A 12,743-nucleotide genomic window follows, 5' to 3' on the forward strand; every position below is an offset into this window, starting at 1 on the left:
AGATCTTACTATTTCCCACTTCTTACAAAAGATTCCATGCACTCTGCCCAACAGTTAGCCATTAGTCTCAGCATCTGCTTTGATAGTCTACAGGACAGAGCCTTTCAGAGGCCGCCTGTAGCAGGTTTCTAGGTTATTTCCTTTTTCTACTTCTGATGACCATTCTCTTTGCCATTCGGGATGGGAATTGAACATTTTAGTCAGGGTCTTCTCGCTTAATTAGTTTCTTTAGATGTACAGAATATGTAGGTTTATCTTATGTTAAATGTCTATACGAGGGAGTATATACCATGTGTCTTTCTGCTTCTGGGACAGCTCATTCAGGATGATCCTTTCCAGTTCCCACCATTTACCCAAAAATTTCAAGATTTCCTTATTTTTCATTGCAGAGTAATATTCCATTGTGTAGATGTACCACACTTTCTGCATCCATTCTTCAGTTGAGGGGCATCGGGACTGTTTTCATCTACTGGCTATTACAAATAAAGCTGCTACAAACATAGTTGAGCAAATGTCATTATTGTGTACTTGAGCCTCTTTTAGGATATATGCCTAGGAGTGTTATAGCTGGAACTTGAGGAAGCGCTATTCCTAGTTTTCTGAGAAAGCACCAGACTGATTTCCAGAGTGATTGTATAAGTTTACATTCCCACAAGCAGTGAGGGAAGGTTCCCCTTTCTCCATAACCTCTCCAGCATGTGTTGTCACTTGAGTTTTTCATCTTGGCCATTCTGATGGGTATAAGGTGAAATCTCAGGGTTGTTTTGATTTGCATTTTCCTATTGACTAAGGACTTTTCACATTTCTTTTTTTTTATTTAATTTTATTTTTTTTTCTTATCAGTTACATTTTATTAACTCTGTATCCCAGCCATGTCCTGCTCCCTCATTCCCTCCCAATCCCACCCTCCCTCCCTCATCTCCACTGTGCCCCTTTCCAAGTCCACTGATAGGGGGGACCTCCTCCCCATTCATCCGATCCTGTTTTATCAGGTATCTTCAGGACTGGCTACAAAGCCCTCCTCTGTGGTCTAACAGGACTGCTCCTCCCTTGGGGGGTGGGGAGGTCAAAGAGCCAGTCATTGAGTTCCTGTTAGAAATAGTCCTTGTTCCCCTCACTATGGGAAACCAATTGGTTACTGAGCTACCACAGGCTACATCTGAGCAGAGGTTCTAGGTTATATCCATACATGGTCTTTGGTTGAATGACAAAGTTCTTGAAGTCCTAGCCAGAGCAATAAGACAACTAAAGGAGATCAAGGGGATACAAATCGGAAAGGAAGAGGTCAAAGTGTCACTATTTGTAGATGATATGATAGTATACATGAGCAACCCCAAAAATTCAACCAGAGAACTCCTCCAGCTGATAAACACCTTCAGCAAAGTGGCAGGATACAAAATCAATTAAAAAAAAAAATCAGAAGCCCTCCTCTATACCAAAGAAAAAATGACCGAGAAAGAAATTAGGGAAACAACACCCTTCACAATAGCCACTAATAACATAAAGTACCTTGGGGTGACACTAACCAAGCAAGTGAAAGACCTGTTTGAGAAAAACTTCAAGTCTCTAAAGAAAGAAATTGGAGAAGATCTCAGAAGATGGAAAGATCTCCCGTGCTCATGGATTGGTAGGATTAACATTGTGAAAGTGGCCATCATGCCAAAAGCAATCTACAGATTCAATGCAATCCCCATCAAAATACTAACTCAATTCTTTACAGACCTTGAAAAAAAGATTCTCAGCTTCATATGGAGAAACAAAAAACCCAGAATCTCCAAAACAATCCTGTACAACAACAGATCATCTGGAGGTATCTCCATCCCCGATCTCAAGTTGTACTACAGAGCAATAGTAATAAAAACTGCAAGGTATTGGCATAAAAACAGAAAGGAGGATCAATGGAACCGCATAGAAGACCCAGAAAGAAACCCACACACCTATGAATACTTGATTTTTGACAAAGAAACCAAAACCATTCAATGGAAAAAAGACAGCATCTTCAACAAATGTTGCTGGACCAACTGGATGTCTACATGCAGAAAAACGAAAATAGATCCATATTTATCACCCTGCACAAAAGTAAAGTCCAAGTGGATCAAAGACTTCAACATAAAACCAGATACTCTAAATCTGTTAGAAGAAAAATTTGGGAACAGCCTAGAACTCATTGGCACAGGAGACAACTTCCTGAACAGAACACCAACAGCACAGGCTCTAAGAGCAACAATCAATAAATGGGACCTCATGAAACTGAAAAGCTTCTGTAAAGCAAAGGACACCATCACCAAAACAAAACGACTGCCTACAGATTGGGAAAGAATCTTCACTAACCCTTTATCTGACAGAGGGCTAATATCCAGTATATGCAAAGAACTAAAGAAGCTGAAAAGCAGCAAACCAAGTAATCCAATTAAAAAATGGGGAACAGAGCTAAACAGAGAATTCTCGACAGAAGAATATGGAATGGCAGAGAAACACTTAAAGAAATGCTCAACCTCATTAGCCATCAGGAAAATGCAAATCAAAACGACCTTGAGATTTCACGTTACACCCATCAGAAAGGCCAAGATGAAAAACTCAAGTGACAACACATGCTGGAGAATTTGTGGAGAAAGGGGAACCCTCTTATACTGCTGGTGGGAATGTAAACCTGAACAACCATTCTGGAAATCAATCTGGCGCTTTCTCAGACAACTAGGAATTGAGCTTCCTCAAGATCCAGCCATACCACTCCTAGGCATATATCCAAAAGAGGCTCAAGTACACAAAAAGGGCATTTGCTCAACCATGTTTGTAGCAGCTTTATTTGTAATAGCAAGAAGCTGGAAACGACCCAGATGACCCTCAACTGAAGAATGGATGCAGAAATTGTGGTACATCTATACAATGGAGTATTACTCAGTAATGAAAAATAAGGAAATTATGAAATTTGCAGGTAAATGGTGGGATCAGGAAAACATCATCCTGAGTGAGCTGTCCCAGAAGGAGAAAGATGCACACAGTATATACTCACTCATATAGACATACAACATAGGACAAACCAACTAAAATCTATGCATCTAAAGAAACCAAGCAAGAGAGAGGACCCTAACTAAAATGTGCAATCCTCACCTGAAAGGCAAAGAGGGTGGACATCAGAAGAAGAAGAAAACAGGAAACAACCTAGAAACCTGCTACAGAGGGCCTCTGAAAGCCAGAAGAAGAAAACAGGAAATAAACTAGGAACCTACCACAGAGGTCCTCTGAAAGCCTCTGCCCTGCAGACTATCAAAGCAGATGCTGAGCCTGATGGCCAACTGTCGGGCAGAGTGAATGGAATTTTATGTAAGAAGTGGGAAATAGTAAGAGCTGGAGAGGACAGGAACTCCACAAGGAGAGCAACAGAACAAGAAAATTTGAACACAGGGAACTTCCCAGAGACTCATACTCCAACCAAGGACTATTCATGGAGATAACCTAGTTCCCCTGCATAGATGTAGCCCATGGCAGTTCAGTGTCCAAGTAGGTTACATAGTAATGGGAAGAGGGATTGCCTCTGACATAATCTGATTGGCCTGCTCTTTAATCACCTCCCCCTGAGGGGGGAGCAGCCCTACCAGGCCACAGAAGAGGACAATGCAGCCACTTTTGATGAGAACTGATAGACTAAGATCAGAAGGAAGGAGAGGAGGACCTCCCCTATTAGTGGACGTGGGGAGGAGCATGCATGCAGAAAGGGGAGGAAGGGTGGGATCGGGAGGGGAGGAGGGAGGGGCTTATGGGGGGATACAAAATGAATAAAGTGTAATTAATATAAAATAAAGAAAAGTTATTCAATATGTTTTTAAAGTGCAAAATATCTGTTATAGATATTTTTTATTTTTATCTCATAAATGCTTTTTTAATTATTTATTAATTATATTTTATTCACTTTTTATCCCCCCTGTGGTTCCCTCTCTCTTTCTGTCCCAATCACTTTCTTCCTCCACCCTCTGCATGCATGCCCCTCCCCAAGTCCACTGATAGGGGAGGTCTTCTTTTCCTTCCTACTGATCCTAGTCAATTAGTTCTCATCAGGAGTGGCTGCATTGTCTTCTTCTGTGGCCTGGTAATGCTGCCTCCCCCTCAAGGGAAGGTAATTAAAGAGCAGGCCAATCAGTTCATGTCAGAGACAGTCCTGTTCTTATTACAATGGAACCCACTTGGATACTGAACTGCCATGGGCTAAATCTTTGCAAGGGTCTTAGTTTATCCCTATGCATAGTCCTTGGTTGGTGTATCAGTCTCAGGAAAGACTTCTGTGCTCAGATTTTTTTGGTTCTGTTGCTTTCCTTGTGGTGTTCCTGTCCTCTCCAGATCTTACTGTTTCTCACTTCTTTTGTAAGATTCCCTTCAATCTGCCCTAAGGTTGCCCATAAGTCTCAGCATCTGCATTGATAGTCTGCAGGGCAGAGCCTTTCAGAGGTCCTCTGTGTCAGGCTCCTGACTTTTTCCCTCTTTTCTCCTTCTTCTGATGTCTATCCTCTTTGCCTTTCTGGATAGCGATTGAGCATTTTAGCAAGAGTCCTCCCTCTTGATTAGTTTATTTTAGGTGTACAGATTTTAGTAGGTTTATCCTATATTATATGTCTATATGAGTGAGTATATACCATGTGCATCTTTCTGCTTCTGAGATAACTCACTCAGGGTGATCTTATCCTGATCACACCATTTATTTGTAAATTTCATGATTTCCTTGTTTTTTTTATTGCTAAGTAATATTTCATTGTGTAGATGTACCACAATTTCTGTACCCATTCTTCCACTGAGAGGCATCTGGGCTGTTTCCAGCATCTGGCTTTTACAAATAAGGCTGCTACTAACATGGTTGAGCAAATGTCCTTATTGTTTACTTGAGCCTCTTTTGGGTATATACCTACGAGTGGTATAGCTGGATCTTGAGGAAACGCTATTCCTAGTTGTCTGAGGAAGCGCCAGATTGATTTCCAGAGTGGTTGTACAAGTTTACATTCCCACCAGCCTACAGATTAGGGAAGGATCTTCACCAAACCTATATCTGACAGGGGACTAATATCCAGTATATATAAAGAACTCAAGAAGTTAAACAGCAACAAATCTAGTAACGCAATTAAAAAATGGAGTACAGAGGTAAACAGAGAATTCTCAATAGAGGAATATCGGATGGCAGAGAAACACTTAAAGAAATGTTCAATGTCCTTAGTCATAAAGGAAATGCAAATCAAAACGACCCTAAGATTTCACCTTACCCCCATCAGAATGGCTAAGATCAAAAACTCAAGTGACCATACATGCTGAAATTTATACTTTCAAAACATTGCGAGGGGCAATGGTGCACAACTTTAATCCCAGCACTCAGCAGGCAGAGGCATGCAGATGTCTGTGAGTTTGAAGCCAGCCTGGTTTACAGAGAGAGTTCCAGGAGAGTCAAGACTGCATAGTGAGACTCTGTCTTGTGCGTAGGTAGGATTGTCTATTTGTGGGTGTAAATTTGATAGTTAAAAAAGAAAGAATTTCTTAATACACTATTAGGATATAAGACTTTTTACATATATCTGGCCACTCTTGAATTACTTTGCAGCCACAGAGCCATGTACCAGCAAATTAAGCAAAAGACTGAATGCTAATCAATAAGTTCAATTTAATGCACATATCTAGAATTCTTCTGTGTTAAATTAGAATATCATTTTTTAACCAAGCATGCATGGATTTTTGAAAAAATAAACATAGATTTGTGTAAATGATACCCTTCAATTCAGAGGTTTTATTCAGAGGACAGATACTATTAGAAAAGATTTTAAAAAAACTGGTTTATTTTTAGAAATAATGTATATTTGAATTGCTGTCAGCCCATTAGAGAACTCATGAATCACAGAACTCACCAAAGAAAATTTGGTAGTGAAAACACTGCCTATTAGAACCCCAGGGATTTGGCTCAGTGGTACACAGGGAGAAACTCTTATCATTCTAAAAGGGAAAATACGAAAAAAGTGTACAAGACAGCAGTGCAAAATTAAAAGTTAGTACGCAACACAAAAAGATGACATAACAAAGATCAGAATAGAAAGTAACTACAAATTAAAAAAAAAAAAACAAGTAAGGATTGATCATCTTACCCCAGGTCCTCTTTCTAGTTTATCTGCTTTAGGTGTATATATTTCATTATGTTTATCATATCTTATAAGACCATATGAGTGAGTATATACCATATGTGTCTTTCTCCTTGTGGGATACCTCACTCAGAATAATCTTTTCTAGATCCCACCATTTACCTGCAAATTTCATGATTTCCTCATTTTTGATTGCTGAGCAGTATTTCATTGTGTAAAAATACCACAATTTCTGTATCCATTCTTCTGTTGAGGGACATCTGGGTTGTTTCCAGGTTCTGGCTATTACAAATAAAGCTGCTACAAACATGGTTGAACAAATGTCCTTATTGTGTACTTGAGCAAATTTTGGGTATATGCCTAGGAGTGGTATAGCTGGATCTTGAGGAAACACTATTCCTAATTGTCTGAGAAAGCATCAGATTGACTTCCAAAGTGGTTGTATCAGTTTACATTCCCACCAGCAATGGAGGAGGGTTCCCCTTTCTCCACAACCTCTCCAGCATGCGTTGTCACTTGAGTTATTCATCTTAGCCATTCTGATGGGTGTAAGGTCATTTGAATTGCATCTCCCTGATGACTAAGGATGTTGAACAGTTCTTTAAGTGTTTCTCTGCCATTCTATATTCCTCTACAGAGAATTCTCTGTTTAGCTCCATACCCCATTTTTAATTGGATTACTTGATTTATTGTTTTTTAACTCCTTTAGTTTTTATATATGCTGGATTTCAGCCCTCTGTCAGATATAGGGTTGGTGAAGATCCTTTTCCAGTCTGTAGGCTGTCGTTTTGTTCTGACAACAGTGTCTTTTGCTTTACAGAAGCTTTTCAGTTTCAAGATGTCCCATTTATTGATTGTTGCCTGTGCTGTTGGTGTTCTGTTCAGGAAGTTGTCTCCTGTGCCAAAAGATAAATGGGAGGAGCATTGGATGTAGAAGAAAACAACTGACAGGACAGGAGCCTACTGCAGAGAGCCCCTGAAAGACTCTACCTAGCAGTGTATCAAAGCAGATACTAAGATTCATAAACAAACCTTCTGGAGAGTGCACGGAATCATTTGAAAGAAGGGGGAGTTAGTATGACTTGGAAAGTTTAGGAGCTCCATAAGGACCAAGTATATCTGGACACAGGATTTTTTTCTGAGACTGACAAATCCACAAAGGACCATGTATGGATGTAACCTAGAACTTCTGTTCGGATGAAGTCCATGGTAGCTCAGTAACCAATTGGTTTCCCATAGTAAGGGGAACAGGGACTATTTCTGAGAGGAACTCAATGGCAGTCTCTTTGACCTCTCCACCCCCCAAGGGAGGAGCAGTCCTACTAGGCCACAGAGGAGGACTTACAGCCACTCCTGAGGATACCTGATAAAACAGGATCAGATGAAAGGGGAGGAGGTCCTCCCCAATCAGTGGACTTGGAAAGGGGCAGAAAGGAGATGAGGGAGGGAGGGAGGGAGTGTTTGGGAGGGAATGAGGGAGCAGGGTACAGCTGGGATACAGAGTTAATAAAATGTAACTAATAATAAAAAATAAACATAAAAAATAAAACAACAATAAGAAAAAAATCAAGGTGCCTTTGAGGTTGCAGTTAGCACAAGCCACTGTAGCAAGTCAGGGCTGCCCATGAGTGGGAGGTTGCAAACCTCCCTCCAGTTGTAGCATCTCCCACAGGGACCCTGCCCTTCTCGCTCAGGACAGCAAGATGCTGTGGCTACACCAGTGGTGCCTGCCAAGCAAGATGGGAAATGAGGCAAGTTGACCTTTGGAAATGTGCTCACACTTTGATGCTGATGAAATTAAAAGGCTAGAAAAGAGATCCAAGAAACTGGATTTGGACAATTCTGGTTCTTTGAGATTGGAAGAGTTCATGTCTCTGCCTGAGGTACATCAGAATCCTTTAGTACAGAGGGTAATAAACATATTTGACACAGACAGAGAAGTATGCAGATGGAGGAGTAGACTTCAGAAAATTCATTTAAGGAGTTTCTCAGTTCTGTTTCAAAGGCGATAAGGAACCAAAGTTGAGGGTTGCTTTCTGTTATCTATGACATGCATAAAGATGGCTATGGCTATATTTCCAATGGGAAACTTTTCCAGGTGTTGAAGATGACGGTTGGGAACAATCTGAAAGATACACAGTTACAGCAGATTGTAGACAAAATAATTATAAATGCAAATAAGGACGGAGATGGAAGAACATACTTTGACAAAGGCTGTGCTGTTGTAGGTGGTTTGGATATCCACAAAAAGATGGTGGTAAATGTGTTCTACAACTTAACATTATCCCTTCTCTTTTCTGCAATAGTACTATTGGCCAGAAGTAAAAAATTCTGGTTACGTTTATGTAACAGTCTTCTCTTTAGAGTTTTTCGATAAAAATTGGTTTTATAATGATGAATGGTAAATGGCAGGTTGAATCAAGGTGAAAGTATATTAAGTTGAGCAAAACTGCCTACCGTTGCTCTTCCTTAACTGTTCCTTCAGCTGAGTGCTGCACATCATGGGCTCTGTCTGTGAAAGAAAAATCCAAGTGCTTACTGTCTTTGCATGTCATGGCGTTTTGCATGTAGATCACTTTTAAATGTACCTCTTGTTTACATAGTTTGCATAAATTTAAAAGATGATGTTGCCAAACTTTGCAAATGTTAATACCCAAAATGAAAATCTCCACTGCCTGTAAGTTCTTTCTCTCTCTAGATCAGCAAGCAGCTTACAATCCCAGCCAATGTTTTCATCTGTCCCAGTCTAAGTTGCTATGTGCTCTGCTTCAAGAGGAAACTAGTCTTTTCTGAATTTTTTGTATATAGTTATTTGTTACAAAATTTTGGCAAAAGCTTCCTATATCTTTTGCTTGTGCATATCATGGCTGGTGTTCATGAAAAAAAAATAGTGAAAACTGTGTCCTTACTAGAAACCTTCTTTGTTTAGTTGGTGAGAGGGAGGTGGAGAAGGCATGGTTTATGTTGAATGTTTACATTTTCCTCTGCATAATACATGTCTTGTTGTGACATCTTCAGAGAACACAATACTTTATGGGTAAAACAATAAAACATTGGATGTGGGTAAGAAAATAAAATATTTGAAACTATATACAATAAGACTGGGTGTGGTAGCTCACATCTCTAAGCCTAGCAGTCCAGCTGCAGACTGAGGCAGGAAGACACCAGAGCCAAGGATATCAAGGAGCAAATATGGACACCTTGTCCTAAAAAAAGACAAAAACATTGATTTTTGTGGTACAAGCCTGCAACCTCAGCTTATCAAGAGGCTGAAGAAGGAACAACCTGTATTTGAGACCTGCCATGTTTACAGAGCAAATTGAAGTCCAAAGGACATAGCTAAGTGAGATCATTCATTAAAAAAACATTTGAAAGTGCTCAGGTATATAGCTCAAGAGTTCAGTACTTGCCAACTCGTTTGTTCTGACTCATAGTTTGAGCCCTTAGAAGAGCTCCCCATACCAATACCTAGCCTCTTTATACAACAATGACTTGCTCAAAAACTAAAAATAAAAAAATTTAACAAATTAAAGGAGATGTCATTATAATATAGCACACTGTTTTTTGTTCACTTAGGCAGGCAAAATATTTTATTATATTACACTGTTCATTTATTACATTTCCACAAAAATTTTCAAAACTAAATGTAATGTAAAATAGTGTAGGAAATGAGAGTTAACTGAAATTTATTTAGAGACAAAATGTTAGAAAAAAAGTCAAGAGAGCTATCAGGTCTCTATTCCACAGGAAAACATCAGGCCCAACCATTTTCATGGAAGCATTCCATACAACATCTAGGACCAAGTAGTTCCAGCATTGCAGTTTCAGAATGAAATATTGAAGAAATTCAAATTTATTAATTTATTTTATTCAACAAGTATAAATCTTACTAACAAAATATAATCATGGATGGACACACACTGAGAGAGAGAGAGAGAGAGAGAGAGAGAGAGAGAGAGAGAGAGAAACAAAGTTAAAACTCTACAAAATAAACTTAAAAACTCAAAAGTAGGATCAGGGAATAGACTTAATCAGTTAAGTCCTTGCCATACAAGCAAGAGACCTGAATTGGATCACAAGAATCCCTGTGAAATAACCCAGTGTGGTACTGCATGTCTGTCATTCAAGGGTGGGAAAGCATAAAAGAGTGAAGATGAAGACAGGTAAATTCCTGGATTTCACTAGCCAGCCAATTATTCTGTAGGAACTCAATGGCTGGCTCTTTGATCCCCCCACACACCAGAGGGAGAGCAGCCCTGCTAGCACACAGAGGAAGACTTTGCAGCCAAGCTTGATGAGACCAGATAAGCTAGAGTCAGATGAAATGAGAGGAGGTCCTCCCCTATCAGTGACTTGGAAAAAGGTAGGGAGAAGATGAGGGAGGGAGGGTGGGATTGGGAGGGAATGAGGGAGCAGGATACAGCTGAGATACAACTTTAATAAACTGTAATTAATATTTAAAAAAGACTAAATTAGTGTCATGCTGAGTCTGAAATAATTTCTATGTTTTGTCAAAAGAAATGTAGAAAGATCTAACACATCTAACACTGATAAAATTGTGATTTTTTTTTTTTTTGCCTTTCAAAATACTGGTGTACCTGAGCTTCAGCACCAAGACACTTTGAGGTGGGCTCAAAGAAAGGACTCTTTTAATCTTAGTTGCCCGATTACTGTCATGGTCTGGATTTTTTTCACCTGGATTTATCACATTTTTGAGGCAAGAAAAACCTCATGCAAACAGAATTCAACCACATTTCTTTCTGACTGGGAGGATTCAGGAAAGTTTTCTAGTGAAGAAGTTACAGAATGTCATGCCTTTCACTGAGCCTGGATAACTTTGGTTGACTCTAGTGTTTGCAGACACCAAAACTGACTGAGTCCTTCTAACACTCCTATGAGGCATGTCCTTACACTGAATTCAGTTCTACTTGAGAAGAACAGGCCTCTTGGGGACTAAGAAGGATAGGGCTTTTGGGAGCCATGTTCTGCATAAGACTAGGCCTCTTGAGGAGCCTTCTTATAAACAAGGAAGACAGGCCTCTTGGGAAGTCACCTTATTGTTAAAGATAGGCTCATTGAGGAACCATTTGTGTTGATGATTATTAATATTTAATATTGATTTATCTTTTAGTTAAACAGCAGCTATTCTAAACAAGCTCTATACCCAAATTACCACACAGAGACTAGGACTAATTTCATTAACCTAGAGCACAAAGCTGGACAATTATCACTCCATCCTAAGACTCCAAGCCTGCATAGCTTCTTCCCATTCAGATTTCCCACATTATGCTTGCTTTAATCATATTTTAGGTTCAGTTGATTTCTCCTGCTGTTTCTCCTCTCAGATCTCTCCTCCCACTCCTTCTTTCTCCTCCCCCTTGGGACCAGGATGTCCCAATCTTTTTTCTCCATTCCTCAGCATTGGCTAGTTTTTATTGGCAATACAGGGAACAAGTGGTACAATGTTTACCCACACTTGACACAGGCAAATGCTTAGAACAAGCATCACAATGCAATATCTGGATTGATACCAGGTACTGGGGTAGAGAAATCAGAATTTGAATGAACAAGGGTATATTGTATGCATTCCACAAGAACATTATACCAACACACTTTATATGTCTGAAGGGGGAATAACAAACCAACATTGGTGAGACAGGTGCAGCGTAGAAGATCCAGAGAAGTGTTAGACAGTACATAAATATTTCAATGAAAATTGACAAAGCGCTGGTTTGGAAGGGAGGAGCTTTTCATATTTGACTCATTTCCTTGTATTTTTTTTAAAATACTAAAATGTATTTCATACTTATTTTTATTTATTTATATGTATGTGTCTGTGTTTGTACAGGCCAGGAAAAAAACACACAAACAAAACTAAACAAAAAAACATCTGCTATATTCTGGGATGAGAATTCTGGGCCTCTGGAGGGCAACCCTGCTATAAATTTAATAAACTAGAAAGTAGGAGGTCTCAAATATCCAGCATCCCAGCAGGTCATGGGAGGGTTATGAAGGGAAAACCAGAAAAGCTTAGGCTAGTTACTGCCCTGCTAGAGCTCACGTACCCCCAGTCACATAGCGAAACCAAGTATGCGCGGAAAACACCAAGCACGCATGCGCACTCCATTCAGCCACTCAGCAAGGAGGCTGGCTCATACCGGCTTTTCTCTCATTTGACCAAGTGTTCATTTTGCTTAAGACGCTTCCAGAGAACGGTAAGTCCTGTCACCCAAGGAGGGTTGTTTCAGGGGCAAGGAGGAGACAAATGTGAGAAGGGGAGGAGGAGTGTAAGAAGAGGAGAAGGAGTGTGAGGAGGGACGGAGTGAGCCCCTTCGAGGGAGTCCCGGTCACCATTTTAGCTGTGAGGCAAATGTCGTTGGCTTTACCAGAGGCCGCAGACAGAGAAATGGAGGTGGTGGGGACCTTACCAAGGTCACTGACAGGGATATGGAGGTGGGGGACCTTACCAAGGTCGCTGACAGGGAAATGGAGGTGGTGGGGACCTTACGAAGGTCGCTGACAGGGAAATGGAGGTGGTGGGGACCTTACGAAGGTCGCTGACAGGAAAATGGAGGTGGTTAACCTTACGAAGGTCGCTGACGGGAAAATGGAGGTGGGGGACCTTACCAAGGTCAC

General features: G+C 40.2%; 1 pseudogene; it reads left to right on the top strand.

Annotated features, from left to right (window-relative positions):
• Positions 1-7,846: 7,846 nt before the first annotated feature.
• LOC129676361 (calcineurin subunit B type 1-like) lies at positions 7,847-8,484 on the top strand (annotated as a pseudogene).
• The last annotated feature ends 4,259 nt before the right edge of the window (positions 8,485-12,743 follow it).

This window comes from Psammomys obesus, unplaced genomic scaffold (genome assembly GCF_907164565.1).
Source record: "Psammomys obesus unplaced genomic scaffold, mPsaObe1.curated_primary_1811, whole genome shotgun sequence".
NCBI lineage: Eukaryota > Metazoa > Chordata > Mammalia > Rodentia > Muridae > Psammomys > Psammomys obesus.